Raw genomic sequence first — 21736 nt, forward strand, 5'->3', positions numbered from 1 at the left:
AAGAGGGACGGGGCGGACGTTTCGGCCTTCCAAATAAACAACCACCAACGATCTCTCCCACGATGCCGCATTCAACGCATGCCGTTATGGAGAGCACGGTGGATACGGAGCAAGATTTGGCGTGGCCCAGCCCGCGTGTGCCCGTGCCCTGTCTTGGGCCTGGCCCAACAGCGCTCGGCACCGTGTCTGGCCCAGGCCCGGGGGCTCCTGTCGGTGTACTAGAATAGGGGTACCCTAGTACCCCGAACTTGTGCACGGGCAGTTGCAGCACCCCGCGGCAAAGGCTTGCCGGGCGAACGCCAAGATCCCCCAAGGTTCCCTTGGAGCCATCCAAGAACAAAGTATTTAAGCTAAGGAGATAAGACCCCGGCAAGAGGAGCTTGCCGGGAAGGCCAACCAAGGCGCTCCAAGGAACTTGCCGCGACGCGCCACGCGCTCCGGCAAGGCAACAAGGCCCCGGCAAGAGGAGCTTGCCGAGAAGACTAAATAAGGTACCCCGAGGCGCAACAGCGGCAAGGCGCTTGCCGCGGCACGCGGCCACTCTGCGCCCACGCTCCAGTGCATCCACCAACGTGTCGCTCTGGGGGCCTCTCCGGGCGCGCGTGGCGGGAGGCTGTGCAGCCAGCGGTGCGCAGTGGCATGCGAAGCTGACAAGATCACCATCATGGCGGACGGTGGCGCCGCTAACGGTCCTTTTCTGCACTGTTCGGGCGACTCAGACGGGCATTTAATGCCCTTGTCCCCTGCCGTCAGGGTTAGGTAGGGTGCACTGTACAAGCAACTGTATCAACTACCTCGCTTTTATATTTTTACCCTCCTCTGTGTTGCCACCTGTCGATGACCCCTTTAGCGTATAAAAGGAGGCCCATGCGCAACGTAGAGGGGTTTCTGACAGTTTGCTTCGATTCATTCGTAGCCCAGAAAACATCACACTCTCTCGCTCGAGAGCAAGAACACCAGATAATACAACCAGACAAGCAGAAGTAGGAGTGTTATCTCTCCGGAGAGCTCCGAAGCTGGGTAAACTGCTCGTGTGCCTCGCCTCGATCTGCTCTTCGTGCGACCTCCGCCCCCCGCCGAACCGAAAGGGGACCGGTCCGCCGGCCCCATAAGTGTTCGTGGATCAGTTTCCCCGACTGGCCAGTAAAACAAAGAACGGATTATACACTCTATTTCATATTGTATGCTACATGACATAAGCATATGGTTATATTCAGAGTCTAGGCATCATATATTCATTTAATTGTGAGATAATGATATGATATCCATTGTAGATAGTCCGAGTTTATGCATGTATATGAGATAAATAGCATACATGATCAAAATCCTTTACATAAATAGCACAACTAATCATGTTAACAAACATGGTGGGACATGGAAAAGGATATATAGCTTGAGCCTCAAATAGACATCAAAGAAGCTGGCATGTGTTTCATTGTTGAAGTTCCTAACACAACTCTATTTTAGAGATTCAGCGGTGTGTGAATTGCAGATATAGAGCACTAAGATGAAAATCTAAGACTTCTTGTTAACACTTGTTAAGCTGATATAAAATGCACTCGCAAAAAAAACCTGATAAAAAAATGCACCATTGAAAGTAATAATCAAGCTTCATTATTTTTCCAAGATAAATATTCTTTTTGGATGCCAATAAGAAATATAGTGTTTTTCCTACGAACAATTGGCTCTTATGCAGGAAAAGAATTACTGAACTAACAAAAAGTGGATTGTAGATCATCTAGAGTTCAGTGGCCTAACGGATAGAGGATGACATTGTGTTGGCAATTGTTTGGGTGGTGAAAAAACAAATAGTAGTTAATCTAACCTTCCATTGATCCGGCTAGATTATATATTTGTCAAACACTGTATTCTACACACATAAATGACATCAATGATGGGCAATTGGATTTTCTATTTTCTTTAAACTATAGTTTGTTAGTTGTTACCTGCTTCAGTGCTTTTCCACACATAGTACAATGTTTTAGATTCCATCACATTTACTAATTAAGTAATATCATATAGTGTGGAAGTAGATGTAGCATGACAATAACGATTTTGTGCATGCAGTACACTAATTTTGAGTAGACACACTTATACATCAGATCACCAAATGGCAGCATATTTATTATTGCCTTAGTAAACTCTAAAGCTATTTACCCCGCAAAAAAAACTCTAAAGATATTTCCTCTAGTCTTCAAAAGGAAATGATGTATTTTGCATGAGGTCAGATGATTAATTTCAGGATAAACTGTGATTGCTTGCTGCCAAAAAAGTCAACTCAATGCGGTAATTTGCCATATTAAGCAACATGAGACATACCATGGAAACACAACATACAACAAAGGCTGCATCTTTGGCGAGGTGGTCAAACCGTCAAACCCTGCGAGCTGCAGATATGCGGAGCATGGTAACTGCCGCAATGATTGACTAAAATGGTCAATCTGCTTGTTGCTATACATGGGTCGTAACTTCGGCAAGCATGCCTAATGGCTAGATCCCGTTGATGCCACGTCAACATATGACCAACGTCGGGGACACCAATACTGGAATAGAGATCATTGAGCTGATCTTAACCATGGCCGTTTGCACATAATGCACGTGGATCCGAGTGCAGAGAGCTACTCAACCTTGTTTGGATAAGGAGTTCTCAAAAATTTACAGATGATGTCCCAGAGGATGGGATACAGCTTGTTCAAAAATAGGGTGCAGCCTTGCGCATACTGCTTTAGAAATATATGAAGACTTCTTCATGCCTCCCTATGCCAAACTGCGTGTGTATAAGTTATCTTCTCTCAACATGCTATGTCTCCATTGGGAGAAGCGTCACTTTACTGAGTGTTCGCCTCCTTCCTTCGCCTGAAATCCAACGGGGGCTGATAATCCATCTGAATATATGAAAACTCCTCATCATATTTTCTACCAGTGTCAGCTATAAACATCTGAATATCTGAACTGTGATGGATAGATAACATGTGTTACTAAAAAGAAAGTAAGACATCATGGATTCAATGGTTACAATTGCAGTAAATTTTATTATGAACATTTTGTATAAACCATCATATATCTAGGTCTGTTGTCAAAAAAAATATGAACCATTTAAACAGCGACATGTATAACTCGATATGCCATCATCTATCTAAATTTTGCACATGCAACAATACAAAAATCTCAAAAATCCACGAAAAAATATATTATACACTATTAGACATGATTTTGTGAAATCCAGGATGTTCGTAATATAGTTGAATGTCAAAAGTACATGAAAATATTTTATGCCCAGGCATCATACTTTTTTCTTAATCTTGGACATAAAGATTATTTGTTAAACATGCAGATAATCTGGGATTTATCATCTATTAGAATAAAAAATATACAACATATAGATCACTTCCTTATGAAAAATAGACTGGCCGACGGTGGTTAATTTCTAGGTGTCGAGAAGGCTACTTACCTAGCTTGTTGTAGGTTGGCAAAAAATGTGATTCAGATCCGGTCAGCTGGCCGGTTCTTGTTCTGCATAACCTGGTCAGGACCTATGCACTCCATGTACAAAATCAAAAAAGTTGAGACGTCATGGACCTAGCAAATTTACTGCGCGCGCATGGAAAAATTCATCAGGGTGGAGAACAGAGGGGAGAATTAACGATGCAATGTTACTTTCCTGCGGCACATGAATTGACGGATGAACTCAAATAGAAAGCTATTTACCCCGCAAAAAAAACTCTAAAGAAATTTCGTCTAGTCTTCAAAAGGTAATGATGTCTTTTGCATGAGGTCAGATGATTAATTTCAGGATAAACTGTGATTGCTTGCTGCCCAAAAAGTCAACTCAATGCGGTAATTTGCCATATGAAGCAACATGAGACATACCATGTGTCGGGGATATACCCCGCGGTATGACCCGGCCGGAAGTATGACACGACCGGACTTGGCGCTTCACCAATGACCCGCCGGAGGACTAGCGACTCACTGGTCTGGCGGTTAACTGGTCTGCCGACTCACGGATGACCCCGACGGCGGGTCACATAGAAGACTAGGCCCAAGGCGCAGTAGGCTGGCTCATATTATGGTGGGCCGGCTTAAGATAGAAGGCATGAGGAATATTTCCTTTACGAGGAAGCAAGGCCTGTACTTGGATCCGACTTGTAATAGAGAATAAGTTAGTTCTAAACCTAATAGGACTCTACATGTAAGCCGTCCCTTCAACTTATATAAGGAGGGGTAGGGCTCCCCAAAGAAGGGACAAGAAACAAGAAACAACAATCTCTAGGGCTAGACACAATGAGCCGGCTTACCGGCGACTCCCTCATGATCATAATGAGACCTAGCCACAAACAGCATGTAGGGCTATTCCGGATGATGTTTCCCGGGGCCCGAAGCTGTCTAAACCCTCGTCTTGTGTATTGCGTCTCTCGTCCCGATCAACCCCTCTCAAGCTACCGCATAGATGCGTTGGCCTCGCGACTAAGTCCTGGCACTAAGGACATCTGCCCTGACAATTCTACGACAGTTGGCGCCCACCGTGGGACCTGCGCACAGTGGTGTTGAGTTCTTGGAGGGATCTTCCCGAGGGATCGAGGAGCTCGGAAATTATTGGAATGAAGAAGAGCCGGTCTGAAAAGATCCGCATAAGCATCAAGTTCCTCGGTTCAGATTTACGATTTGTGATATTAAAAGGTTCTAGAAAATTAGGGTTAGGATTTGGTTGTCTTCGCAAGTCACCGAGACCAGGAGAAGGGTTTCCACCACAGATTTATTCCAATTGTGTATACGCGCAAGTCCCGAGAAATTTCATAGCAGTGGTAGCAGCCCACGTGAGAATCAATCAGCAAGTCTGTGAAGCAACCAGTGCATCAAGGCATCCTTAGATGAAGCGAATACTGGATCAATTATCTACTTGTTGCAAGCGATTCTGAGGACTTGTGCCAACCATGGCAAAAGGTATATAAGTCGGCATCAAGTCAAACACCGATGGTACGGCCGTTTACAAAAAAGTGCAGTCAGACACGGGATTGGACTTGTCCAAGATTAATTGGAGTAGATCAGATCAATTAGTGCTGGCAATAGTACTTGTGTACAGAAAGAAGAGGGCAGCCGGCATGAGGTGATCCTGATTCCAACATGGAAATAAAAAAGGGGGAAAAGGGAAAAGTGACCACGACCCGGAAGCCGATGGATGTGATCATAGAATTGCTGTCATTGAAGCCAAGTAGTACTACTACTCTCACGTTGAACCTGCTGTCGTTCCGCCTCTGCCACGGCCTTCCTCGGCCTTGCCTGCAAAAAACCTTCTGCTGGCCGGCCTCAAGATGTCGCGGTTGAGCCGCCGTTGCAAGCCCGACCTCAGTCTGTCCTGCTATGGCCGAGCAACCATCATGATCTCTGCCTTTGTCGCGGCTGAAGCCGCCTTGCTACTGCCGTTTACCTAGAGCCGGCCTGCTACCTCATCCATTCGACGCCGCGCCTGGGAGCCACCCTCAGGCTCGCTCCACCAACCTCTGTCGTGCTGCCGCCTCAGAAAGGCCCTGCCGTGGTCGCCGTCTCTGTCTCACTGCCGGGGCGTGCGCCGAGCCGCTGTTTCCACCTCATCCACAGCTGTGACCCGCCGCGGTTGAGACGTCCCCGCACAATTCCACCCCTGAGTCACTGGCCTTGGTGTTGAACCACCGTCATTGAGTCGCCCTGTGGTTTCGCTTGAGCCGCCGTCCACCTTCAGAACGCTGAAGCTGTTGTCCGCCTCCGATATGGCCCGCCTCTACCGGGTTGCCGCGCGCTCGTGTCAGCCTATGGTCGTCACCCATCACCACGCCTTGCCTCTGGCTGTGCCCCTGCATGCTTGCCTGAAAACCGCTGGCTGTTGCCTGAAGAAAGTAAAGTGGTAGAGTGTGGATTTTATACTAAAACTGAAACGGGGGAGAGTGCAGCAGGTACTATTCCAAGGAATTAACAAGGCTTTGCATCATGACCGAATATTTTAATGGCCAAGTGGACCTAGAGACAGGGTCTGCGTACGGAGCTGTTGCCTAAATAAAATCAGGTGATATTTATCCTATATATATATATATATATATATATATATATATATATATTTGTTAAGTATATGTTGATTTCTTTCGACAAAGAACTACTCTGGCCTGCTATATTTTTTATACGCAGGACAATTATGTTTATACTGCGGGTATGGGGCGCGAGCTGGCAACATTCTGTACCAGCATTTGTCTGTGCCATACTGCCTGGGGAATGGACGTGCATAAATCGCCGCCCTTGCAGCCTAGTCTACATTGACTCATCGGGACCGCACCTGCAGTCGGTTCATTCAACCGTACCCGCGCCCACTCAACTGTCCGCGTCCATGGCTGACTTGTCTGTCCGCACGGCTTGTAATGCCACGGCCAACTCACGCGTTCGCTCCATCTTCTAAATGTCGCGGTTGACTCCGATATATATATCAACAAATCAGAGCCACGTCTGTTCACACAAGCTGTCCAATGGACATATGCGAGCCGCCCCCACTATGTTGAGCCGCCTCTGTCGCGATAAAACAGATCATCCGTCGTCCAAACAAATCAGGTGATATCCGTCCAAGTTTGTTTTATTAGCACGGGTTGTTTTTGTCAAAGAACAAGTTTATCTTTATCTTGGTCTGCAATATTGTTTATGCAGGGCAATTATTTATGACAAAAAGTGATATTATACTGCAGAGATGGAGGCACGCCAACATCTTTTGGCACATGTGGTCGTCGTTGCTCAACGGACTCCCGCACCGGCTTACGACACCGTGGCCGTCTCTCGCGACCACGCCGGCTTACTTCAAGGAGGACAACTTGCCCGTTCGCACCTGCTTACAACGCCACGGCCGGTTCATTTTTCTATGCCACCTCTGATGTTACGGTCGTCATTACCGTCCGTCTCTCGCGGCCTGGTCTATATCGACACACCGAGCCGCACTTGTCTGGAAGAGTTGTTTATTGAGTATGAGCAAGTCACTACTTGGGAAGCACAATTTTTCTTCTGACAAATTAGAGGCAAATTATCATATATTATCAGCCGCCATCTGCACTGGATGGTTCAATGGGCAGGTGCACAAGTCGCCGCCACTATAGTTTGGTTAACTTCAAACAGCCAATTGGAAGGAACCATTGGCCGAGTTGCTGACACGGCTCATACGGGATCATTTATAACCCACCGCAGTCACCTCAACCTTCTGTGGATTCACATCGCGCTATCAACGCCGATGATGTATACCTTCTGCTATGGTCAAATATGGAGAATCTCAAGCGAACTCCTCGAGTCATCTTGAGACTCGGGGGTTACAATGGTATGACTCGGCAAAATTAGCCGGTTTCAATGAATTCAAGAACTCCGGGTCATTGAAGGAAAAAATAACCCGGGCCCCGGAGATTACTGCTAGATCAATGAAAATTTAAAAGCCGTCTGAAGATTTCCGGTTCAAAATAAGGACTCCGGTTAAAAATCCGGTTCAAGAGACATATTTCTTCCACAAAGCACTGAAGCTCTCAGATCCGGTTCAAAAGCCGGCCCAGGGTAAGTTTGTCCCTCACAAATTTTTGAAGCTCTCAACTCTGGTTCAAAATCCGGCTCAAGGTAAATTTGTCGCTCACAAATTTTTGAAGCTTTCAAATCTGGTTTAAAGTTCCGGTTCAAAAAGAATTAATCTCTCGCAAGTTCGAGTTCTAAGAAAAATTAAAGGTTGCCGAAAAGAACTTGCTGCCATGATGTGCGGTTCAATCATAGGTATCCTGCCTTACAGCTTATTTTATTATGGTCACTTGGGAGCTTCTTGCTCATCGAGCATAGCTGTCGGTACTCTCTTGATCGGTGCAATGCTAATATAAGGTTATTTGGGGGCTTCCTGTTCAAATATAGGTCGTATTCGAACCAAAGATCATAGTTGTCGAAACCCTTTTGATCGGCACACTGCCAAACTCACTAGGGGGCTTCTTGATCGTATCTGAATCATAGCTTAACCTCTTTTGGGTCCGACGTGGATCGTATTCGAATCAGCATCGTTAAACAACTCTCAAGGTCATTTGGGGGCTTCCTATTCAAACATAGGTCGTATTCGAACCAAAGAGAACATAGATGTCGGTACCCTATTGATCGGCAATGCCAAAGCCACTAGGGGCTATATGATCGTATTCGAATCTTAGCTCAACCCTTTTGGAATGGTTTTCTGATCGTATACGAATCAGAAGCCTTAAAATTTTTAAGTCTTTTTTGCGAACAATTTTGGGTTTGACTTGAGACCTTTTTTGGATTATATCTCAAATGTATATAAGTGTTTTATGCTTAACCCGGCTTGACTTTTGACTATAAGTCACCAGCTTATCACAATCATCATCTATGTGGAAGCATTGGCTTCAAAGGATTAGGTTATCACCCTTACTGCACAGGTCATGTAAACCGGCAGTACAAATTCAATATCACAGTGGTTATATGTGAGGTATTATGACCCGCCCTGCAGTAAACCGCCAAGGGTTCTTCTGATCTACTTGTGTGCAGGGTAAGACTACATTTGGGTGGTTACCCACCCTGGCCCTTGACATTAAGTCGCCAGGGCATATGTTGTTCAAACTCTATGCAGGATTTGCAGAATTATGACTTATATAAATGCTTCAGTCCAAGCTCATCACTGAAATTGGTGTCTCAAAAGGGTTATCAATTATTGATTTTCTCAAGGGCTATAGGCCACCGAGTTACAAAAATTCCGACTTACAATAAATGTGCATTAAGTCGTCATCGGCCAAGAGCCGTCGGGTATTTAAACTCCGGATTTACTTGTCAACCGATGAGGTATTCAAATCTTTAATAGCCAAAACTGGCTGGATTTTCATGATGATATTGAATGATTGAGGTTTTCATACCGGATTATATTATTCAAATCTCGAATAGCCAACATGGCTGGATTTCTATTGTGATTATCAATAACCAGTGTTATGATTGAGGTTTTCAAACTCGCTTTACCGCAACGGCTATTATTTTTATCAATGGATATGATTTATTCAACAATGGAAGAAATAGTCCCGAGTTGCTGCAGGCTTACGACCCGGCACTTGGGGGCTATATTATTCAGATTGGGATTATATCAAATATGCAAGTCCCATGTCACTGCCAGCATGCACCATGGCACATGGGGGCTAATGAAAAGTCATTTTTTTCTCAACTTATTAAAGACCCGACTCATCACATTCTAAATGAGTTGGCCCTTGGGGGCTACCAATTGCTCCTGTCAAAAATTCAAGGTACACAAGCATTAATCCACTATATTGAACGGTCCACTATTTAGTTGGTGGATTACAAAGCTCTTAACCTTGTGGACGTGGGTTCAAGCCCCGTGGTGGAGACTATATTATATGATGTTATTATCAATTATATACAAAGTCCCAGCTCAGCATTATCTTACTAAGCCGGCCCTTGGGGGCTACACATTGATGTTCAAATTTACATGGTTATATCTACAAAGTCCTTGCTCATTATTGCATAATGACACGGCACTTGGGGGCTACATGTGTGGAATATTCAGTTTATATGATTGAGATGAATAAACCGGATTTCTTCAAGGTTGCAACATTTATTTGAGCAAGTCTTAAACCATCACTTTGTTCTGCTCAAGACTTGGGGGCTACAGGCAATATGGATATAAGGGAGAAAAATCTTCAAATTATCAGTTTTGAGCAAATCAGGAGGATCAATTACATAAACCGGTGTCAACAACAATTATGACCCGTCATCGTCTGTTTTATAATCTGGCAGCTTTTGGTAATGATAAACCGGCAAGTTTTACATCTTCTAGCCGGCTGAATATCAGATGAGTATTTGAAGACCAAAATTACTTAACCCGACGCCTTGGAAGCCGACACAAGTGGATTATTCTTCACAATATTTTTCTGTGAGAAACCAACATCAGCAAATTGAGTATGAAGCTAGCTTATTTGACCCAGATTTTTAGATGAAGGAAATGACAATTGGACTTAAGGATGATCAGGTGCCGGCGTACAAGAATTTTTGACCCAAACACAGTCTGTCAAAGTTGTTCTTATGTTTTGTTTTATAGGTTCAGTTTAACATGGATAAATCCAAATTAAACTGGGGGCTAATGTCGGGGATATACCCCACGGTATGACCTGGCCGGAAGTATGACCCGGCCGGACTTGGCTCTTCACTGATGACCCGCCGGAGGACTGGCGACTCACTGGTATGGCGGTTAACTGGTCTGCCGACTCACGGATGACCCCGACGGCGGGTCACATAGAAGACTAGGCCCAAGACCCAGTAGGACGGCTCATATTATGGTGGGCCGGCTCAAGACAGAAGGCATGAGGAATATTTCCTTTATGAGGAAGCAAGACCTGTACTTGTAACCAACTTGTAACAGAGAATAAGTTAGTTCTAAACCTAATAGGACTCTACATGTAGAACTTATATAAGGAGGGGCAGGGCTCCCCAAAGAAGGGACAAGAAACAAGAAACAACAATATCTAGGGCTAGACACAATGAGCCGGCTTACCGGCGACTCCCTCATGATCATAATGAGACCTAGCCACAAACATGATGTAGGGCTATTCCGGATGATGTTTCCCGGGGCCCGAAGTTGTCTAAACCCTTGTCTTGTGTATTGTGTCTCTTGTCCCGATCAACCCCTCTCAAGCTACCGCATAGATGCGTTGGCCTCGCGACTAAGTCCTAGCACTAAGGACATCTGTCATGACATTTCCACGACACCATGGAAACACAACATACAATAAAGGTTTCATCTTTGGCGAGGTGGTCAAACTGTCAAACCCTGCGAGCTGCAGATATGCGGAGCATCGTAACTGCCGCAACGATTTGACTAAAATGGTCAATCTGCTTGTTGCTATACATGGGTCGTAACTTTGGCAAGCATGCCTGATGGCTAGATCCCGCTGATGCCGCGTCAACATATGACCAACATCGGGGACACCAATACCGGAATAGAGATCATTGAGCTGATCTTCACCATGGCCGTTTGCACATAATGCATGTGGACCCAAGTGCAGAGAGCTAATCTACCTTGTTTGGATCAGGAGTTCTCGGAAATTTACTGATGATGTTCCAGAGGATGGGATGCAGCTTGTTCAAAAATAGGGTGCATCCTTGCGCATACTCCTTTAGAAATATATGAAGACTTCTTCATGCCTCCCTATGCCAAACTGCGTGTGTATAAGTTATCTTCTCTCAACATGCTATGTCTCCATTGGGATAAGCGTCACTTTACTGAGTGTTCGCCTCCTTCCTTCGCATGAAATCCAACTGGGCTGATAATCCATCTGAATATATGAAAACTCCTCATCATATTTTCTGCCAGTGTCAGCTATAAACATCTGAATATCTGAATTGTGATGGAAAGATAACATGTGTTACTAAAAAGAAAGTAAGACATCATGGATTCAATTGTTACAATTGCAGTAAATTTTATTATTAACATTTCGTATAAAACATCATATATCTAGTTCCGTTGTCAAAAAAATATGAACCATTTAAATAGTGACATGTATAACTCAATATGCCATCATCTATCTAAATTTTCCACGTGCAACAATACAAAAATCTCAAAAATCCACGAAAACATATATTATACACTATTATACATGATTTTGTGAAATCCAGGATGTTCATAATATAGTTAAATGTCAAAAGAACATGAAAATATTTTATGCCCAAGCATCATACTTTTTTCTTAATCTTGGACATACAAATTATTTGTTAAACATGTAGATAATCTGGGATTTATCATATATTAGAATAAAAAATATACAACATATAGATCACTTCCTTATGAAAAATAAACTGGCTGACAGTGGTTGTGTCAAGAAGGCTACTTACCTAGCTTGTTGTAGGTTGGCAAAAAATGTGATTTAGATCCGGTCAGCTGGCCAGTTCTCGTTCTGCATAACCTGGTCAGGACCTATGCACTGCATGTATAAAATCAAAAAAAATCGCGATGAGACGTCATGGACCTAGCAAATTTACTGCACGCGCATGGAAAAATTCATCAGGTGGAGAACAGAGGGGAGAATTAACGATGCAATGTTACTTGCCTGCGGCCTGTGAGTTGACGGATGAACTCAAGTAGAAATCTATTTACCCCGCAAAAAAACTCTAAAGATATTTCCTCTAGTCTTCAAAAGGAAATGATGTCTTTTGCATGAGGTCAGATGATTAATTTCAGGATAAACTGTGATTGCTTGATGCCAAAAAAGTCAACTCAATGCAGTAATTTGCCATATGAAGCAACATGAGACATAACATGGAAAGACAACATAGAGCAAAGGCTGCATCTTTGGGGAGGTGGTAAAACCGTCAAACCCTGCGAGCTGCAGATATGCGGAGCATCATAACTGCCGCAACGATTTGACTAAAATGGTCAATCTGCTTGTTGCTATACATGGGTAGTAACTTCCGCAAGCATGCCTGATGGCTAGATCCCGCTGATGCCGCGTGAACATATGACCAACGTCGGGGACACCAATACCGAAATAGAGATCATTGAGATGATATTCACCATGGCCATTTGCAAAATAATGCATGTGGATCCGAGTGCAGAGAGCTAATCAACCTTGTTTGGATTAGGAGTTCTCGGAAATTTACTGATGATGTCCTAGAGGTTGGAATACAGCTTGTTCAAAAATAGGGTGCAGCCTTGCGCATACTCCTTTAGAAATATATGAAGACTTCTTCATGCCTCCCTATGCCAAACTGCGTGTGTATAAGTTATCTTCTCTCGACATGCTATGTCTCCATTGTGAGAAGCATCACTTTACTGAGTGTTCGCCTCCTTCCTTCGCCTGAAATCCAACTGGGCTGATAATCCAGCTGAATATATGAAAACTCCTCATCATATTTTCTGCCAGTGTCAGCTATAAACATCTGAATATCTGCACTGTGATGGATAGATAACATGTGTTACTAAAAATAAAGTAAGACATCATGGATTCAATGGTTACAATTGCAGTAAATTTTATTATGAACATTTTGTATAAAACATCATATATCTAGGTCTGTTGTCCAAAAAAAATATGAACCATTTATACAGTGACATGTATAACTCGATATGCCATCATCTATCTAAATTTTGCACATGCAACAATACAAAAATCTCGAAAATCCACGAAAACATATATTATACACTATTATACATGATTTTGTGAAATCCACGATGTTCGTAATATAGTTAAATGTCAAAAGTACATGAAAATATTTTATGCCCAGGCATCATACTTTTTTCTTAATCTTGGACATACAAATTATTTGTTAAACATGCAGATAATCTGGGATTTATCATATATTAGAATAAAAAATATACAACATATAGATCACTTCCTTATGAAAAATAAACTGGCTGACAGTGGTTAATTTCTAGGTGTCGAGAAGGCTACTTACCTAGCTTGTTGTAGGTTGGCAAAAAATGTGATTCAGATCCGGTCAGCTGGCCAGTTCTCGTTCTGCATAACTTGGTCAGGACCTATGCACTCCATGTACAAAATAAAAAAAATCGCGATGAGACGTCATGGACCTAGCAAATTTACTGCACGCGCATGGAAAAATTCATCAGGGTGGAGAACGGAGGGGAGAATTAACGATGCAATGTTGCTTGCCTGCGACACATGAATTGACGGATGAACTCAAATAGAAAGCTATTTACCCCGCAAAAAAAACTCTAAAGATATTTCTTCTAGTCTTCAAAAGGTAATGATGTCTTTTGCATGAGCTCAGATGATTAATTTCAGGATAAACTGTGATTGCTTGCTGCCAAAAAAGTCAACTCAATGCGGTAATTTGCCATATGAAGCAACATGAGACATTCCATCGAAACACAATGTACAACAAAGGTTGCATCTTTGGCGAGGTGGTCAAACCGTCAAACCCTGCGAGCTGTAGATATGCGGAGCATCATAACTGCCGCAACGATTTGACTAAAATGGTCAATCTGCTTGTTGCTATACATGGGTCGTAACTTCCGCAAGCATGCCTGATGGTTAGATCCCGCTGATGCCGCGTGAACATATGACCAACGTTGGGGACACCAATACCGGAATAGAGATCATTGAGATGATCTTCACCATGGCCATTTGCACATAATGCATGTGGCTCGGAGTGCAGAGAGCTAGTCAACCTTGTTTGGATCAAGAGTTCTCGGAAATTTACTGATGATGTCTCAGAGGATGAGATACAACTTGTTCAAAAATAGGGTGCAGCCTTGCGCATACTCCTTTAGAAATATATGAAGACTTCTTCATGCCTCCCTATGCCAAACTGCGGGCGTATAAGTTATCTTCTCTCGACATGCTATGTCTCCAATGGGAGAAGCGTCACTTTACTGAGTGTTCGCCTCCTTCCTTCGCCTGAAATCCAACTGGGCTGATAATCCATCTGAATATATGAAAACTCCTCATCATATTTTCTGCCAGTGTCAGCTATAAACATCTGAATATCTGAACTGTGATGGATATATAACATGTGTTACTAAAAAGAAAGTAAGACATCATCGATTCAATGGTTACAATTGCAGTAAATTTTATTATGAACACTTTGTATAAAACATCATATATCTAGGTCCGTTGTCAAAAAAAATGAACCATTTAAACAGTGACATGTATAACTCGATATGCCATCATCTATCTAAAATTTGCACATGCAACTATACAAAAATCTCGAAAATCCACGAAAACATATATTGTACACTATAGTACAAGATTTTGTGAAATCCAGGATGTTCGTAATATAGTTAAATGTCAAAAGTACATGCAAATACTTTATGCCCAGGCATCATACTTTTTTCTTAATCTTGCAAATACAAATTATTTGTTAAACATGCAGATAATCTGGGATTTATCATATATTAGAATAAAAAATATACAACACATAGATCACTTCCTTATGAAAAATAAACTGGTTGACAGTGGTTAATTTCTAGGTGTCGAGAAGGCTACTTACCTAGCTTGTTGTAGGTTGGCAAAAAATGTGATCCAGATCCGGTCAGCTGGCCTGTTCTCGTTCTGCATAACCTGGTCAGGACCTATGCACTGCGTGTACAAAATGAAAAAAATATCACGATGAGACGTCATGGACCTAGCAAATTTACTACGCGCGCATGGAAAAATTCATCAGGGTGGAGAACAGAGGGGAGAATTAACGATGCAATGTTACTTGCCTGCGGCACATTAATTGACGGATGAACTCAAATAGAAAGCTATTTATCCCGCAAAAAAAACTCTAAATATATTTCCTCTAGTCTTAAAAAGGAAATGATGTCTTTTGCATGAGGTCAGATGATTAATTTCAGGATAAACTGCGATTGCTTGCAGCCAAAAAAGTCAACTCAATGCGGCAATTTGCAATATGAAGCAACATGAGACATACCATGGAAACACAACATACAACAAAGGCTGCATCTTTGGCGAGGTGGTCAAACCGTCAAACCCTGCGAGCTGCAGATATGCGGAGCATCATAACTGCCGCAACGATTTGACTAAAATGGTCAATCTGCTTGTTGCTATACATGGGTCGTAACTTCCGCAAGCATGCCTGATGGTTAGATCCCGCTGATGCCGCGTGAACATATGACCAACGTTGGGGGACACCAATACCGGAATAGAGATCATTGAGATGATCTTCACCATGGCCGTTTGCACATAATGCATGTGGATCCGAGTGTAGAGAGCTAGTCAACCTTATTTGGATCAGGAGTTCTCGGAAATTTACTGATGATGTCCCAGAGGATGGGATACAACTTGTTCAAAAATAGGGTGCAGCCTTGCGCATACTCCTTTATAAATATATGAAGACTTCTTCATGCCTCCCTATGCCAAACTACGTGTGTATAAGTTATCTTCTCTCAACATGTTATGTCTCCATTGGGATAAGCGTCACTTTACTGAGTGTTCACCTCCTTCCTTCGCATGAAATCCAACTGGGCTGATAATCCATCTGAATATATGAAAACTCCTCATCATATTTTCTGCCAGTGTCAGCTATAAACATCTGAATATCTGAACTGTGATGGATAGATAACATGTGTTACTAAAAATAAAGTAAGACATCATGGATTCAATGGTTACAATTGCAGTAAATTTTATTATGAACATTTTGTATAAAACATCATATATCTAGGTCTGTTGTCCAAAAAAAATATGAACCATTTATACAGTGACATGTATAACTCGATATGCCATCATCTATCTAAATTTTGCACATGCAACAATACAAAAATCTCAAAAATCCACGAAAACATATATTATACACTATTATACATGATTTTGTGAAATCCACGATGTTCGTAATATAGTTAAATGTCAAAAGTACATGAAAATATTTTATGCCCAGGCATCATACTTTTTTCTTAATCTTGGACATACAAATTATTTGTTAAACATGCAGATAATCTGGGATTTATCATATATTAGAATAAAAAATATACAACATATAGATCACTTCCTTATGAAAAATAAACTGGCTGACAGTGGTTAATTTCTAGGTGTCGAGAAGGCTACTTACCTAGCTTATTGTAGGTTGGCAAAAAATGTGATTCAGATCCGGTCAGCTGGCCAGTTCACGTTTTGCATAAGCTGGTCAGGACCTATGCACTGCATGTACAAAATGAAAAAAAATCGCGATCAGACGTCATGGACCTAGTAAATTTACTACGCGCACATGGAAAAATTCAACAGGGTGGAGAACAGAGGGGAGAATTAACGATGCAATGTTACTTTTCTACGGCACATGAATTGACAGATGAACTCAAATAGAAAGCTATTTATCCCGCACAAAAAACTCTAAAGATATTTCTTCTAGTCTTCAAAAGGAAATGATGTCTTTTGCATGAGGTCAGATGATTAATTTCATGATAAACTGTGATTGCTTGCTGCCAAAAAAGTCAACTCAATGCGGCAATTTGCCATATGAAGCAACATGAGACATACCATGGAAATACAACATACAACAAAGGCTGCATCTTTTGCGAGGTGGTCAAACTGTCAAACCCTGCGAGCTGCAGATATGCGGAGCATCGTAACTGCCGCAACGATTTGACTAAAATGGTCAATCTGCTTGTTGCTATACATGGGTCGTAACTTCCGCAAGCATGCCTGATGGCTAGATCTCGCTGATGCCACGTCAACATATGACCAACGTCAGGGACACCAATACCGGAATAGAGATCATTGAGATGATCTTCACCATGGCCGTCTGCACATAATGCATGTGGATCCGAGTGCAGAGAGCTAATCAACCTTGTTTGGATCAGGAGTTCTCTGAAATTTACTGATGATGTCCCAGAGGATGGGATACAGCTTGTTCAAAAATAGGGTGCAGCCTTGCGCATACTCCTTTAGAAATATATGAAGACTTCTTCATGCCTCCCTATGCCAAACTTGGGGGCTATATTATTCAGATTAGGATTATATCAAATATGCAAGTCCCATGTCACTGCCAGCATGCACCATGGCACTTGGGGGCTAATGCAAAGTCATTTTTTGCTCAACTTATTGAAGACCCGACTCATCACATTCTAAATGAGTTGGCCCTTGGGGGCTACCAATTGCTCCTGTCAAAAATTCAAGGTACACAAGCATTAATCCACTATATTGAACGGTCCACTATTTAGTTGGTGGAGTACAAAGCTCTTAACCTTGTAGACGTGGGTTCAAGCCCCGTGGTGGAGACTATATTATATGATGTTATTATCAATTATATACAAAGTCCCAGCTCAGCATTATCTTACTAAGCCGGCCCTTGGGGGCTACACATTGATGTTCAAATTTACATGGTTATATCTACAAAGTCCCTGCTCATTATTGCATAACGACACGGCACTTGGGGGTTACATGTGTGGAATATTCAGTTTATATGATTGAGATGAATAAACCGGATTTCTTCAAGGTTGCAACATTTATTTGAGCAAGTCTTAAACCATCACTTTGTTCTACTCAAGACTTGGGGGCTACAGGCAATATGGATATAAGGGAGAAAAATCTTCAAATTATCAGTTTTGAGCAAATCAGGAGGATCAATTACATAAACCGGTGTCAACAACAATTATGACCCGGCATCGTCTGTTTTATAATCTGGCAGTTTTTGGTAATGATAAACCGGCAAGTTTTACATCTTCTAGCCGGCTGAATATCAGATGAGTATTTGAAGACCAAAATTACTTAACCCGGCGCCTTGGAAGCCGACACAAGTGGATTATTCTTCACAATATTTTTCTGTGAGAAACCAACATCAGCAAATTGAGTATGAAGCTAGCTTATTTGAACCAGATTTTTTAGATGAAGGAAATGACAATTGGACTTAAGGATGATCAGGTGCCGGCGTACAAGAATTTTTGACCCAAACACAATCTGTCAAAGTTGTTCTTGTGTTTTGTTTTACAGGATCAGTTTAACATGGATAAATCCAAATTAAACTAGGGGCTAATGTCGGGGATATACCCCACGGTATGACCCGGCCGGAAGTATGACCCGGCCGGACTTGGCTCTTCACCGATTTCCTTTATAAGGAGGGGCAGGGCTCCCCAAAGAAGGGACAAGAAACAAGAAACAACAATCTCTAGGGCTAGACACAATGAGCCGGCTTACCGGCGACTCCCTCATGATCATAATGAGACCTAGCCACAAACATGATGTAGGGCTATTCCGGATGATGTTTCCTGTGGCACGAAGTTGTTTAAACCCTTGTCTTGTGTATTGTGTCTCTCGTCCCGATCAACCCCTCTCAAGTTACCGCATAGATGCGTTGGCCTTGCGACTAAGTCCTAGCACTAAGGACATCTGTCGTGACATTTCCACGACACCATGGAAACACAACATACAACAAAGGTTGCATCTTTGGCGAGGTGGTCAAACCGTCAAACCCTGCAAGCTGCAGATATGCGGAGCATCGTAACTGCCGCAACGATTTGACTAAAACGGTCAATCCGCTTGTTGCTATACATGGGTCGTAACTTTGGCAAGCATGCCTGATGGCTAGATCCCGCTGATGCCGCGTCAACATATGACCAACATCGGGGACACCAATACCGGAATAGAGATCATTGAGCTAATCTTAACCATGGCCGTTTGCACATAATGCATGTGGATCCGATTGCAGAGAGCTAATAAACCTTGTTTGGATCAGGAGTTCTCGGAAATTAACTGATGATGTCCGAGAGGATGGGATACATCTTGTTCAAAAATAGGGTGCAACCTTGTGCATGCTCCTTTAGAAATATATGAAGACTTCTTCATGCCTCCCTATGCCAAACTGCATGTGTATAAGTTATCTTCTCTCGACATGCTATGTATCCATTTGGAGAAGCGTCACTTTACTGAGTGTTCGCCTCCTTCCTTCGCCTGAAATCCAACTGGGCTGATAATCCATCTGAATATATGAAAACTCCTCATCATATTTTCTGCCAGTGTCAGCTATAAACATCTGAATATCTGAACTGAGATGGATAGATAACATGTGTTACTAAAAATAAAGTAAGACATCATGGATTCAATGGTTACAATTGCAGAAAATTTTATAATGAATATTTTGTATAAAACTTCATATATCTAGGTCCGTTGTCAAAAAAATGAACCATTTAAACAGTGACATGTATAACTCGATATGCCATCATCTATCTAAATTTAGCACATGCAACAATACAAAAATCTCAAAAATCCATGAAAACATATATTCTACACTATTATACATGATTTTGTGAAATCCAGGATGTTCGTAATATAGTTAAATGTCAAAAGTACATGAAAATATTTTATGCCCAGGCATCATACTTTTTTCTTAATCTTGCACATACAAATTATTTGTTAAACAAGCAGATAATCTGGGATTTATCATATATTAGAATAAAAACTATAAAACATATAGATCACTTCCTTATGAAAAATAAACTGGCTGACAGTGTATAATTTCTAGGTGTCGAGAAGGCTACTTACCTAGCTTGTTGTAGGTTGGCAAAAAATGTGATTAATATCCGGTCAGCTGGCCGGTTCATGTTCTGCATAAACTGGTCAGGACCTATGCACTGCATGTACAAAATGAAAAAAAATCGCGATCATACGTCATGGACCTAGCAAATTTACTACGCACGCATGGAAAAATTCAACAGGGTGGAGAACAGAGCGGAGAATTAACGATGCAATGTTGCTTGCCTGCGGCACATGAATTGACGCATGAACTCAAATAGAAAGCTATTTATCCCGCAAAAAAAACTCTAAAGATATTTCTTCTAGTCTTCAAAAGGAAATGATGTCTTTTGCATGAGGTCAGATGATTAATTTCAGGATAAACTGTGATTGCTTGCTGCCAAAAAAGTCAACTCAATGCGGCAATTTGCCATATGAAGCAACACGAGACATACCATGGAAATACAACATACAACAAAGGCTGCATCTTTTGCGAGGTGGTCAAACTGTTCAACCCTGTGAGCTGCAGATATGCGGAGCATCGTAACTGCCGCAACGATTTGACTAAAATGGTCAATCTGCTTGTTGCTATACATGGGCCGTAACTTCCGCAAGCATGCCTGATGGCTAGATCCCGCTGATGCCGCGTCAACATATGACCAACGTCGGGGACACCAATACCGGAATAGAGATCATTGAGATGATCTTCACCATGGCCGTCTGCACATAATGCATGTGGATCCGAGTGCAGAGAGCTAATTAACCTTGTTTGGATCAGGAGTTCTCTGAAATTTACTGATGATGTCCCAGAGGATGGGATACAGTGTCGGGGAAGCTGATCTACGAACACCTATGGGGCGGGCGGACCGGGCCCCTTTCGGTTCGGCGGGGGGCGGAGATCGCACGAAGAGCAGATCGAGGTGAAGCACACGAGCAGTTTACCCAGCTTCAGAGCTCTCCGGAGAGATAACACTCCTACTGCTGCTTGTCTGGTTCTATTATGTTCTTGCTCTAGAGAGAGAGCATAGTGTTTTTCTGGGTTACGAACGAGTCGAACCGAACCAAACCCCCTCTACGTTGCGCATGGGCCTCGTTTTATACCCTAAAGGGGTCACCGACAGGTGGCAATGCAGAGAAGGGTACAAATGTAAAAAGTGAGGTGGTTGGTACAGTTACTCGTACAGTGCACCCTACCTAACCCTGACGGCAGGGGACAAGGGCATTAAATGCATGTCTGCGTCGCTCAAACAGTGCAGAAAAGGACCGTTAGGGGCGCCACCATTCGCCACGATGGCGATCTTGTCAGCTTCGCATGCCACTGCGCACCGCTGGCTGCACAGCCTCCCGCCACGCGCGCCTAGAGAGGCCCCCAGAGCGACACGTTGGTGGATGCGCTGGAGCATGGGCACAGAGTGGCCGCCTGCCGCGGCAAGCGCCTTGCCGCTGTTGTTATCTTGTCGGGTCCGCAAGCTTGTCGCTCACCGGGCCTCGAGGTACCTTGGTTGGTCTTCCCGGCAAGCTCCTCTTGCCGGGGCCTTGTTGCCTTGCCGGAGCGCGTGGCGCGTCGCGGCAAGTTCCTTGGCGTGTCTTGGTTGGCCTTCCCGGCAAGCTCCTCTTGCCGGGGCCTTGTCTCCTGAGCTTAAATACTTTGTTCTTGAATGGCTCCAAGGGAACCACGGAGGGTCTTGGCGTTCGCCCGGCAAGCCTTGCCGCGGGGTGCTGCAACTGCCCGTGCACAAGTTCGGGGTACTAGGGTACCTCTGTTCTAGTACACCGACAGGAGCCCCCGGGCCTGGGCCAGACAC

This window comes from Triticum dicoccoides, chromosome 2B, assembly GCF_002162155.2.
Source record: "Triticum dicoccoides isolate Atlit2015 ecotype Zavitan chromosome 2B, WEW_v2.0, whole genome shotgun sequence".
NCBI classification, from domain to species: Eukaryota; Viridiplantae; Streptophyta; class Magnoliopsida; order Poales; family Poaceae; genus Triticum; species Triticum dicoccoides.